The sequence below is a fragment of the Schistocerca nitens genome, chromosome 4 (genome assembly GCF_023898315.1).
Source record: "Schistocerca nitens isolate TAMUIC-IGC-003100 chromosome 4, iqSchNite1.1, whole genome shotgun sequence".
Classification (NCBI taxonomy): Eukaryota; Metazoa; Arthropoda; class Insecta; order Orthoptera; family Acrididae; genus Schistocerca; species Schistocerca nitens.
The window spans coordinates 678,075,058-678,085,425 of NC_064617.1; the positions used below are offsets into that span (position 1 = coordinate 678,075,058).

Genomic DNA, 10,368 nt, shown 5'->3' on the forward strand with positions numbered 1-10,368 from the left:
GACCCCAGGAATGTGTCAATAAAGTTTCCCCTTCCTGGGACAATGAATTCACGGTGTTCTTATTTCAATTTCCAGGAGTGTATTTGTGTGTGTAAACCTGTAATCTGACACTTGTGTCTAATATTTATTTCGTCAATTTTGGTGTTTAGTGCAGTGTTACTGTTTTGCAGTGTGACTAACTCTGCTTTTATATCATAATATCCAGTTCTTAAAGTAGTGAGATCAGTTTGAACGCTATTCAGTTTGGTTTGGAGTGTGTCCAGTTTGTCCAGTTTGCTTAATAGGATTTGAAGTAAGTCAGTGGCGTTCGATGACGGCGCAGACTGTGTGGTGGCTGTAGCGTCTAACAATAACACGACGGCGACGGCTCACATCAAAGGTGCTGACGTAGCTTCAGTCATCCTACTAATGATATTTCCTAGCAGATTTTCTTTATTGTCTACGTTTAGTGTAGGTACTGTGATACTATGTAACACAACTGGTCATTTCCATTATCTACAACAATGTCCGTGTCAAAATCTGCATTTTCAGTGTTATGCTCAATTGTTGCTAATTGTCTACGTGGTTTAACCATCCCGGTACAAAAATTCCATTAATAAAGTTCTTTTTAACAGAAAATGTCTGATTTTTAAACATCCCCTGCTACCAAAATTCATAAACTTAAATTAAAAAAAAAAAATCTGTCCTAGCATTATTTTCTTGATGGCGGCTCGCCATTTTATGAATGATGTAGCCAAATGAAGCCATCTTGTTAGAACAATGTTTTACGTTTTATAGTTATGCCCTGTTGTAGTGTGAGTGTATATTATATGAATTTTGAAATGAGAAGTGCTGCATGAACTTCGAACTAAACAACATTTCACATAACAAAATCTACAACACATACGCGCTGTTGCTAATGTGCTGCCGCTAAGCCCTGCTACAAACCACCTTTTCTGGTTCTTCTCAAGAAAATTCTCTTTTTAATATTCTCGTCAGGTAAATTTTACATTCCGGTTCCAGTGGTTCTCCGAACAGTTTTGTCGCTTGAAACAACAGATGAAATAAAATTAGTACACAATTACAATAGTCTTTCACGCACGTCGCCAATAAAGGTCGGCTTGTTCATAAAATGACATAAATATTGTTATTACTGGTTAGAGTTGCGGCCTCTCAAATAGAATTTCTACTGTCGCCTGACAAGGAAACATCAAACTTCTATATTTAAAAGATACAGGTTGCTGGTCCGTAAGAACACATCTACGATACGAGACCGCTAATAAAATGATATTTAACATACCTTTGATGACTTACTTTATCAACTAAAGAACTGTAAAGCGTCTGGTCGATTACGCTAAGACGTTCCTCTCCAAACTCTAAGAGACAGAACGGAAGAATAATAACTATTGAAAGTCTTAGTCATTTGTTTTGCAGATAATCATTATCTGAGATATCATCTCTTACGCCTGTCACATCCATGAAAATAAATTCTTTGCCACTACTAGGTATATTTGCTCCATACAGAACTGCTCTTTTCCCTTAAGGCATCTGTTATAAAGCGAAATGTATATATGCCCCTATTTTTCAAGGTAGTCACCAAGTACCTGTAAACAACGGTAAGAACATTCTACCAATTATTCAATTTCTCTACGACAGCAATCCACTCCTTGGTTACGGAGCCATTCGAGAACTGTTGTATCCTCGTCGCTGGAATATCTTTTGCTGAGAAGATGGAAATTGCATGATGCCCGGTTTAGACTTCCCGATCAGCATAACCACATCTGTGCTGCCTTGATCAACTTGCTGACACCATTTCACATCGGCTGGCCGCGACTCTGCGTTTGATCCATGTATCGATAAAATTTCACGGTAAATCTGTGTGCAGTTTAGGCGTCTATCTCATAAGAATCGTTCTGTCCCACGAACTTCAGTTTTAAACTACTTTCGCAGTTGTAGCGCCATTTCACTCCTAGACTGTGATGCGCCTGTTATTCGTTCCTTAGCAAAGCTGTAGCTACAGGAAACCCAGAAAATAGATTCTGTCCTGGCAATAGGCCTCGCTTCTGGTGCTATAGTCTTTGCCCAGGACTTAAAACATTCTGAAGTCTTCACGTATCACGATTTCAGTTGTAATCAAAACTAGTTGGCACATTCGAAATTGGCAATTTGCTGTTACTGGCAGACTCAATAGACTCTAAGCGAGATGATCCCGGACTGATTCTGTAGGCTGAAAATAGCTGCTTCGTTTGTCTACAGTGATATTTTGTAAATGACTCTATGGCATCGCCTCCTGATAGTCCTATAGACGGCTATTGTTCTCGCCTATACCTGTCTGCGCTTCGCTGTTGAAAGCTTTCAAAAGCACTGCCAGCGGTCAGGAATTGCCTTAAGGTGGCTCCACTGTTTCTACAATTATAAAGGTTGTAATGTATTAAAACTTCATGCATGATGCGGTATTTACGGACGCATTTCCGTGTTTATGATGTCATATCTCTTGAACTACCTGTCGTACATTGATATATTTGTGCAAGTACATTCGGCGGCATATGCGGATACTCTCTGTAAATTATGTTGCGAATAGAATTAGTAGCAGAGAAGTAGTGAATTTAAACGTCGTCCATAATGTGGTAGTTTTCCACGTATCTGATTGTCTCGGGGACAAGTTGGGACTGTTTGGAGGATGATCGATTACAGTGAACCCAATTTGAAGAGAAAACCTATTTTGTTGCACTGACCATTAAAGCTGCGTTAGAATATAGCGAACCGCGTCTGACCTTCATAATACTTTTATTATAGTTGCAACTTGTGTATGTGCAACTGCGGAAGAAAGAAACCGAAAAAGAAAAAAGACAACACGAAGTATAAAGATATAGAATATTAATAACGATTGTTTTATTATTATTCACGTATGGGCGCAATAGGACCACTTGAGGTACAATCCTTCAATATCACTTTTGATGGTTGGCCTCCTTTGTGTCCAAATTTGTTTCATCCTTTCAGAATGAAGTTTCTTTCTTTCATAAGACCACAATGTTCCAGTCCGTTTCCCAATTTGGAAATTGGAAACTTCAGGAAAGTGTTATGGGACCAAACTACTTAGGTCATAGGTCCCTAAGCCCACATACTACTTAATCTAACTTAAACTAACTTACGCTATGGACAACACATACACCCATGCCCGAGGGAGGACTCGAACATCTGACGAGGGGAGCCGTATGGACTGTGACAAGGCGCCCCAGTCCGCGCGGCTACGCCGTGCGGCCCTTTTCTAATTTCCCTCTGACCAACCTTCCATGCAAATATCTTTTGCCTGAATGTTTTTCTGTCTGTAACGCCTGCTTGAGTTATACCGGCTACTAAAGACCCTCCTTAATTGTGGCGATCCATTTAATTGGCTCAGATTTGGTCTTACTTCTGTTTTCATAGAATTCAACTACTTGTTTTGTCAACGAAGTGGGTGTCATTCTTTTAATATGCCCATAAAATTTAATTCTTCGTTTTCTCATGTCACCATGAATTTCTGTGTATTCTTCTATTCCCTTATTACTTCTCAGCCTGTAGATCTTCCCTCAGTAATTTTGGGGGCCTAATATTTTCCTAATAATTTTTCTTTGTTTGTTTTTAATTTGTTCAAGATTCCTCTTTCTATTTAAGATTAAAGTTTCTGCTTAAAGGCATTCAGGTTTGATTACAATTGTGTAATGTCTAACTTTACTGGATTTAGAAAGTGATTTTTTATTATAAACATTTTGTGTTGATCTGAATGCAGTTGCTACTTTTGACAGCGGTCTTTGTTTGCAACTTTTTCCAGACAGTTTTCTTGTATGATTTCCTCCAAGTATTTAAACTAAGAAACCCATTTTATTTTTCCACACTTGTTTGTTGCATGTTATATACTGCTTTTTTTCGAATGATATTTGTAGTTCTCCTTTTCCCGTAACTTGTTTAAGAATTTCAATTGGTTTTTAAGCTGTAGTAACGTGCCTAGTTAAACGTGCCAGATCATCTGCAAAGGCAAGGAAATCTACTCTAATATTGAAACTTCCTGGCAGATTAAAACTGTGTGCCCGACCGAGACTCGAACTCGGGACCTTTGCCTTACGCGGGCAAGTGCTCTACCAACTGAGCTACCGAAGCACGACTCACGCCCGGTACTCACAGCTTTACTTCTGCCAGTACCTCGTCTCCTACCTTCCAAACTTTACAGAAGCTCTCCTGCGAACCTTGCAGAACTAGCACTCCTGAAAGAAAGGATATTGCGGAGACATGGCTTAGCCACAGCCTGGGGGATGTTTCCAGAATGATATTTTCACTCTGCAGCGGAGTGTGCGCTGATATGAAACATCCTGGCAGATTAAAACTGTGTGCCCGACCGAGACTCGAACTCGGGACCTTTGCCTTTTTGTTTGGAAGGTAGGAGACGAGGTACTGGCAGAAGTAAAGCTGTGAGTACCGGGCGTGAGTCGTGCTTCGGTAGCTCAGTTGGTAGAGCACTTGCCCGCTTAAGGCAAAGGTCCCGAGTTCGAGTCTCGGTCGGGCACACAGTTTTAATCTGCCAGGAAGTTTCATATCAGCGCACACTCCGCTGCAGAGTGAAAATCTCATTCTACTCTAATATTACTTAGGCCTAACTTGATTGATTGATCTATATTTCGACTCGAGTTTTGCTGTCGCCATTCTGTAATCACTTTTCCAAAACACAGTTAACTATAATGGGAAGAGTCAGTCCCCCTGTCTAACACCAGTCTTTATATCAAATGGTACAGAAATTTCTCCCATGAATTTAACTTCAGAGCTAGTGTCAGTTAAGGATTCATTAATTAGTGTCAAGAGTTTTATTATCTAGCTCTTGCTCCTTAAAAATTTGGAAAAAAGTTTCACGATCCACTGAGTCATAGACCTTTTTTAAAATCCACAAAAGTACATGCAATATTGTTACCAGGAATCCTTTGGCGCTTAAGGATTAGTGTCAAATTAAGAATTTGTTCTGGACAGGATCTGTTTGGTCTAAAGCCTGCTTGGTAATCGCCAATTTTAGGTTCTAACTGTTCTTGGGCTCGATCAAGTAGATCTGACCAGAAGGAGGGAGATTCTTCAGTAACTATTAAAATCGGTTCTATCCCCTTTTTTATGCAATGGATGAATTAAGGCAGTTTTCCAGTCCTTAGGTATTTTCTCTGTTTGTCAACTATGTCCTATTAGTTGAGTGATCACTTTAATAGTGTTACGGCCAGCTGATTTTAGTATTTCTGCAATTATACTGTCTACTCTGGATGCTTTATTGTTTTTAAGTCTCTTAATTTGTTTCAGGTTCTTTACAGTTAGTGTTGGTGTTACTACACTCCTGGAAATGGAAAAAAGAACACATTGACACCGGTGTGTCAGACCCACCATACTTGCTCCGGACACTGCGAGAGGGCTGTACAAGCAATGATCACACGCACGGCACAGCGGACACACCAGGATCCGCGGTGTTGGCCGTCGAATGGCGCTAGCTGCGCAGCATTTGTGCACCGCCGCCGTCAGTGTCAGCCAGTTTGCCGTGGCATACGGAGCTCCATCGCAATCTTTAACACTGGTAGCATGCCGCGACAGCGTGGACGTGAACCGTATGTGCAGTTGACGGACTTTGAGCGAGGGCGTATAGTGGGCATGCAGGAGGCCGGGTGGACGTACCGCCGAATTGCTCAACACGTGGGGCGTGAGGTCTCCACAGTACATCGATGTTGTCGCCAGTGGTCGGCGGAAGGTGCACGTGCCCGTCGACCTGGGACCGGACCGCAGCGACGCACGGATGCACGCCAAGACCGTAGGATCCTACGCAGTGCCGTAGGGGACCGCACCGCCACTTCCCAGCAAATTAGGGACACTGTTGCTCCTGGGGTATCGGCGAGGACCATTCGCAACCGTCTCCATGAAGCTGGGCTACGGTCCCGCACACCGTTAGGCCGTCTTCCACTCACGCCCCAACATCGTGCAGCCCGCCTCCAGTGGTGTCGCGACAGGCGTGAATGGAGGGACGAATGGAGACGTGTCGTCTTCAGCGATGAGAGTCGCTTCTGCCTTGGTGCCAATGATGGTCGTATGCGTGTTTGGCGCCGTGCAGGTGAGCGCCACAATCAGGACTGCATACGACCGAGGCACACAGGGCCAACACCCGGCATCATGGTGTGGGGAGCGATCTCCTACACTGGCCGTACACCACTGGTGATCGTCGAGGGGACACTGAATAGTTCACGGTACATCCAAACCGTCATCGAACCCATCGTTCTACCATTCCTAGACCGGCAAGGGAACTTGCTGTTCCAACAGGACAATGCACGTCCGCATGTATCCCGTGCCACCCAACGTGCTCTAGAAGGTGTAAGTCAACTACCCTGGCCAGCAAGATCTCCAGATCTGTCCCCCATTGAGCATGTTTGGGACTGGATGAAGCGTCGTCTCACGCGGTCTGCACGTCCAGCACGAACGCTGGTCCAACTGAGGCGCCAGGTGGAAATGGCATGGCAAGCCGTTCCACAGGACTACATCCAGCACCTCTACGATCGTCTCCATGGGAGAATAGCAGCCTGCATTGCTGCGAAAGGTGGATATACACTGTACTAGTGCCGACATTGTGCATGCTCTGTTGCCTGTGTCTATGTGCCTGTGGTTCTGTCAGTGTGATCATGTGATGTATCTGACCCCAGGAATGTGTCAATAAAGTTTCCCCTTCCTGGGACAATGAATTCACGGTGTTCTTATTTCAATTTCCAGGAGTGTAGTTTGCTGTGGTTGAAATTTGTTCACTGGTTCTGGACAGTTAAATAATTTTTCAAAATAATTAGCAAGTATCTTACAATTTTCCTGGATGTTAAGATCCAAACAGCGATTTTCATTTTTGAAACACAAACTTTGAAGTTGGTAACCAGTTACTTTTGTTTTGAATGTTTTATAAAAATGTATTGAGTTATTCTTTTGGAAGTCTTTTTTGATTACTAAAAGTTAGGCTTTTTTGTAGTTTCTTTTAGTCTGTCGAATTAATTTAGATGTTCATTTTCGCACAGTTAGAAAGGTGTTGTACGTATTTTCAGTTTCGTTACTATTCCAATTTTTGAATGCCTCATGCCTAGATGTAACTGCTGTTTCACAATCCGTTTTCCACCAACGGTGTTTTTGTTCCTTTTGAAGCAGAAATAAATTTTGTGCTGTTATGATGAACTTTTCTTTTAGGCTTTGTCAATTGTTGGATTATTTTTTGTCAAGTTCGCTAGTTGGAGTTATTTTAAATGTTTCAAATTTTGGTATAACAGTTTTTGTTTTGAAGAGTTTTTGAAATTCCCCAATAATGTATTGTGTGTCCCCAAATTTTTTTGTTTGGAAGGGTTCTTTTTAAAAATGCGTTGACATGATTTTAAGGTTAAAATTTTTGCACGTTTCGACAAGTCTTTGGCCATTTTGGTTTGTCCATATATGTGCAGGAAATCCACCCATCGTTTTCTTATATTTTTTCGCTTTCCCTAATTGAACATTAAAATCACCCATCAAAATTTTGACACGGTTTGAAGGAATTTTCGAGATGATGCTTTCTAAGTTTCCCAAGCTTCATTCACTTCTTCATTTTTTTTACGTTAGTCCTCATTGACAGGCATATGGGCATTAATTGAAGTGTATTGCTTATTTGCACATGTAAGCGAAATTGTCATTAGCTTACTATTGATGGGTTTTACCTATGTTATTGAATTTAAAATATTTTTAGAGACTGCAAAAGTAACTCCAGATGTGGTGTATTATTAAGTATTCTTTTATCAGTTTCACTTTTAAAAAGACGATGCTTACCGAAATCCATGGTCTTATTGTACGTCATTCGTGTTTCTTGAAGTGTCAAAATTTAAATCTTCTGTTCTTTTAAGGTAACTTGCCAGTGAACGGCTGGGAAAACAGTAATAAATTTCATAAATTTTATGAGGGTCTAACTACATAATGTGAACTCTGAATACAAAGAAATTTTAGGACAATGAAAGTGTTTTAAGGATGAAGATTTTGATATAAGAATAATCAGAATAGCTTTGATATAAGCTTTATTATATAAACATTTATATCGGTCAGTAATTTAAAATTTTTCCTGCCTGTCTATGTTTGAAGTATATAGACTAATTGAATACTTTTCTTAGATGCCTAAAACTTTGTGCACACATTTATGGCAGTGTTATCTATAAAGTAGACTACATTCAAATGATTTCAATCATTAGTTTTTATACTATAAATGCATAAATTAGACAATAAAAATTAAGGTAATGTTTTTATAATTAATAAGGATATATTTTTGCTTCTGGTGATAGTAAGCTGGTGTCTGTAGTCTACTTTTCTCCAAATAGTAGCCTGAAATATTACAAAAAATGTCAGACCTCTAGGTCAAATAGCTTCTTTTGCATAAAATAAACATATCAGGAAATTTGTTTCTTGTGAATTTTAGTTTAAAGGTAGATTTTATCTGTTACTCACCTCTATTGTTCTTAGAACCCTCCAGTTGCTTAATATTCTTGGTTTCTGTGTTCCTCATCTTCTCTCTCCCTTTTCTTAATCCTCGTTGCTATTCTGGCCTCTTTAGTTGCCTCAAGCACCCATTTCCTGCCTACGGACACTCTCAAGGAATCAATTGCCATCAGTGCCAGTGCCATATTGACACCAGGAGTTATTCACAACAACTCTAAAACATCACATCTGATAACTGCCCCATCATTAAAGCAAATAATTGCATCTAATATATCTAATCTCATGGTACTGAAAACAACAAAAACAGTTTTAGGCAGGTGTTCCCATAGCACATGGTTTAAACATTCATTAACATTTTGTGTCTTTCCATGTAAGCACTGTGACAATAGTTAGGTCCCTATTTATGGGCTTAATTTCTTCCAATACCTCAAATGGCAGGGAGTGATGGTGTGCATGAGTCTCACCATTTGCTACTGCTTTTTTGCATCCACACCATGTGTCTACACCACTGCCACAGAGAGCATGTTGTGGATGGTCATCTGTAGAATCTTTCTGGAAAAAGGTAGCCCATACTGCTTTCTTCATGGCCGCAATGTTGTCTCGATTCCTTCTTATGGCTAAACCATAACAGAGCTGCAGTTTGTCCACCCTTAGTAAGACAACCTTGACCACCAGATGGTTTGCCATCACTGAGCTTTTTCCCCTTCATATCTCTTATTAGATTACATAAACGTGTGGCCATGCTCTTTTGGACATGATCAACACAGTCTAACTTTTCAGTTTTTACAGTTCTCCCATAAGGCATATTTTCCAAAACATTTTTAGACCCTTTGGAGTCTCCATCTCCAAGGTATTTTACATAACGTACACCATAATTCTCTTCTGACATCTGAAATATTCTGAGAACTCCCTCTTATTCCATTCCAGCACTGTACCCAGAAATATTCTGTACACAAACATAAATCTGGTTATTTCCTTCACAACCATGGCAGTACTTTGTCATACATTCTATGTCAATCACCTTTCCATTTTCTAGGGATGTTGCGGTGATAGCACCATTCAGTGATAGGTGACCACACGTCTGCCATGTCCCATCAGCTATGTCAGTCTCACGTTCATTGTATAACACAGTTTTTTCTACTGCTTTCTTCATGGACACAGCACTCACATGGCCAACACTTTCAAGACGTAACTGTGTGTACTTCTCAAATACTGTAGGTGAGGGCAAATTCATGATAGCACAAAAGTTTGAGCTGCCTTTTTACCCTTCCCAATACACCTCATTCCATATGAAAGTCTGATATTTGTGTTATAAACTCTTTCTTTGCACAACCCAGAAGAATAACCAGTTTTAGTTACCCCACAGAAATCACAAAACACTTGTAACTTACTAGCCACACCTTTCCTGCCTTAAAATCTTCAACGATTTTAATACCACCTTTTCCACAAAGCGCACACACAGTAGCATTATGTAGAAGCGAACATAAAGCACTCAATTTAGAAATTATGGAAACACATTCTGTTACAGTGTTTTGATCACATTTTATAGAAATGTCACTCTGGATACTCAAATATTTTAGCTTCTGTCTTGAGGCACTTGGCGGAGTCGACATAACATGCAGTTGGTTTGTGGGTGTAATTACACAGTCTCTTCGTTCCAACGAAGTAAACTGATTACCATAAAGCTTACATTTTCCCGTTCCAAAACACTTTTGTAGAGGCATAACTACTTCCGAGAATGACACAGCACCAACAACTCAACAACGCACGGAAGTCTGAACACAAAACAACTCTTGAAAACCATAGATATACAAAGGAAAACAAAGAAGCATCGGAAAGCGTGTGTGCTAACAAGGCTACCAACACAAAAAACGATTACGCAGAGTATCTTTTCGACGTGGCAAAATAATTATG

General features: G+C 40.4%; 2 non-coding genes across 2 annotated transcripts; one reads left to right on the forward strand and one right to left on the reverse strand.

Annotated features, from left to right (window-relative positions):
- Positions 1-4,042: 4,042 nt before the first annotated feature.
- Trnat-cgu (transfer RNA threonine (anticodon CGU)) lies at positions 4,043-4,117 on the reverse strand. The gene has a single exon. It is a non-coding gene; the product is annotated as a tRNA-Thr (tRNA).
- A 328-nt stretch (positions 4,118-4,445) lies between these two features.
- On the forward strand, positions 4,446-4,520 carry Trnak-cuu (transfer RNA lysine (anticodon CUU)). The gene has a single exon. It is a non-coding gene; the product is annotated as a tRNA-Lys (tRNA).
- Positions 4,521-10,368: the final 5,848 nt, after the last annotated feature.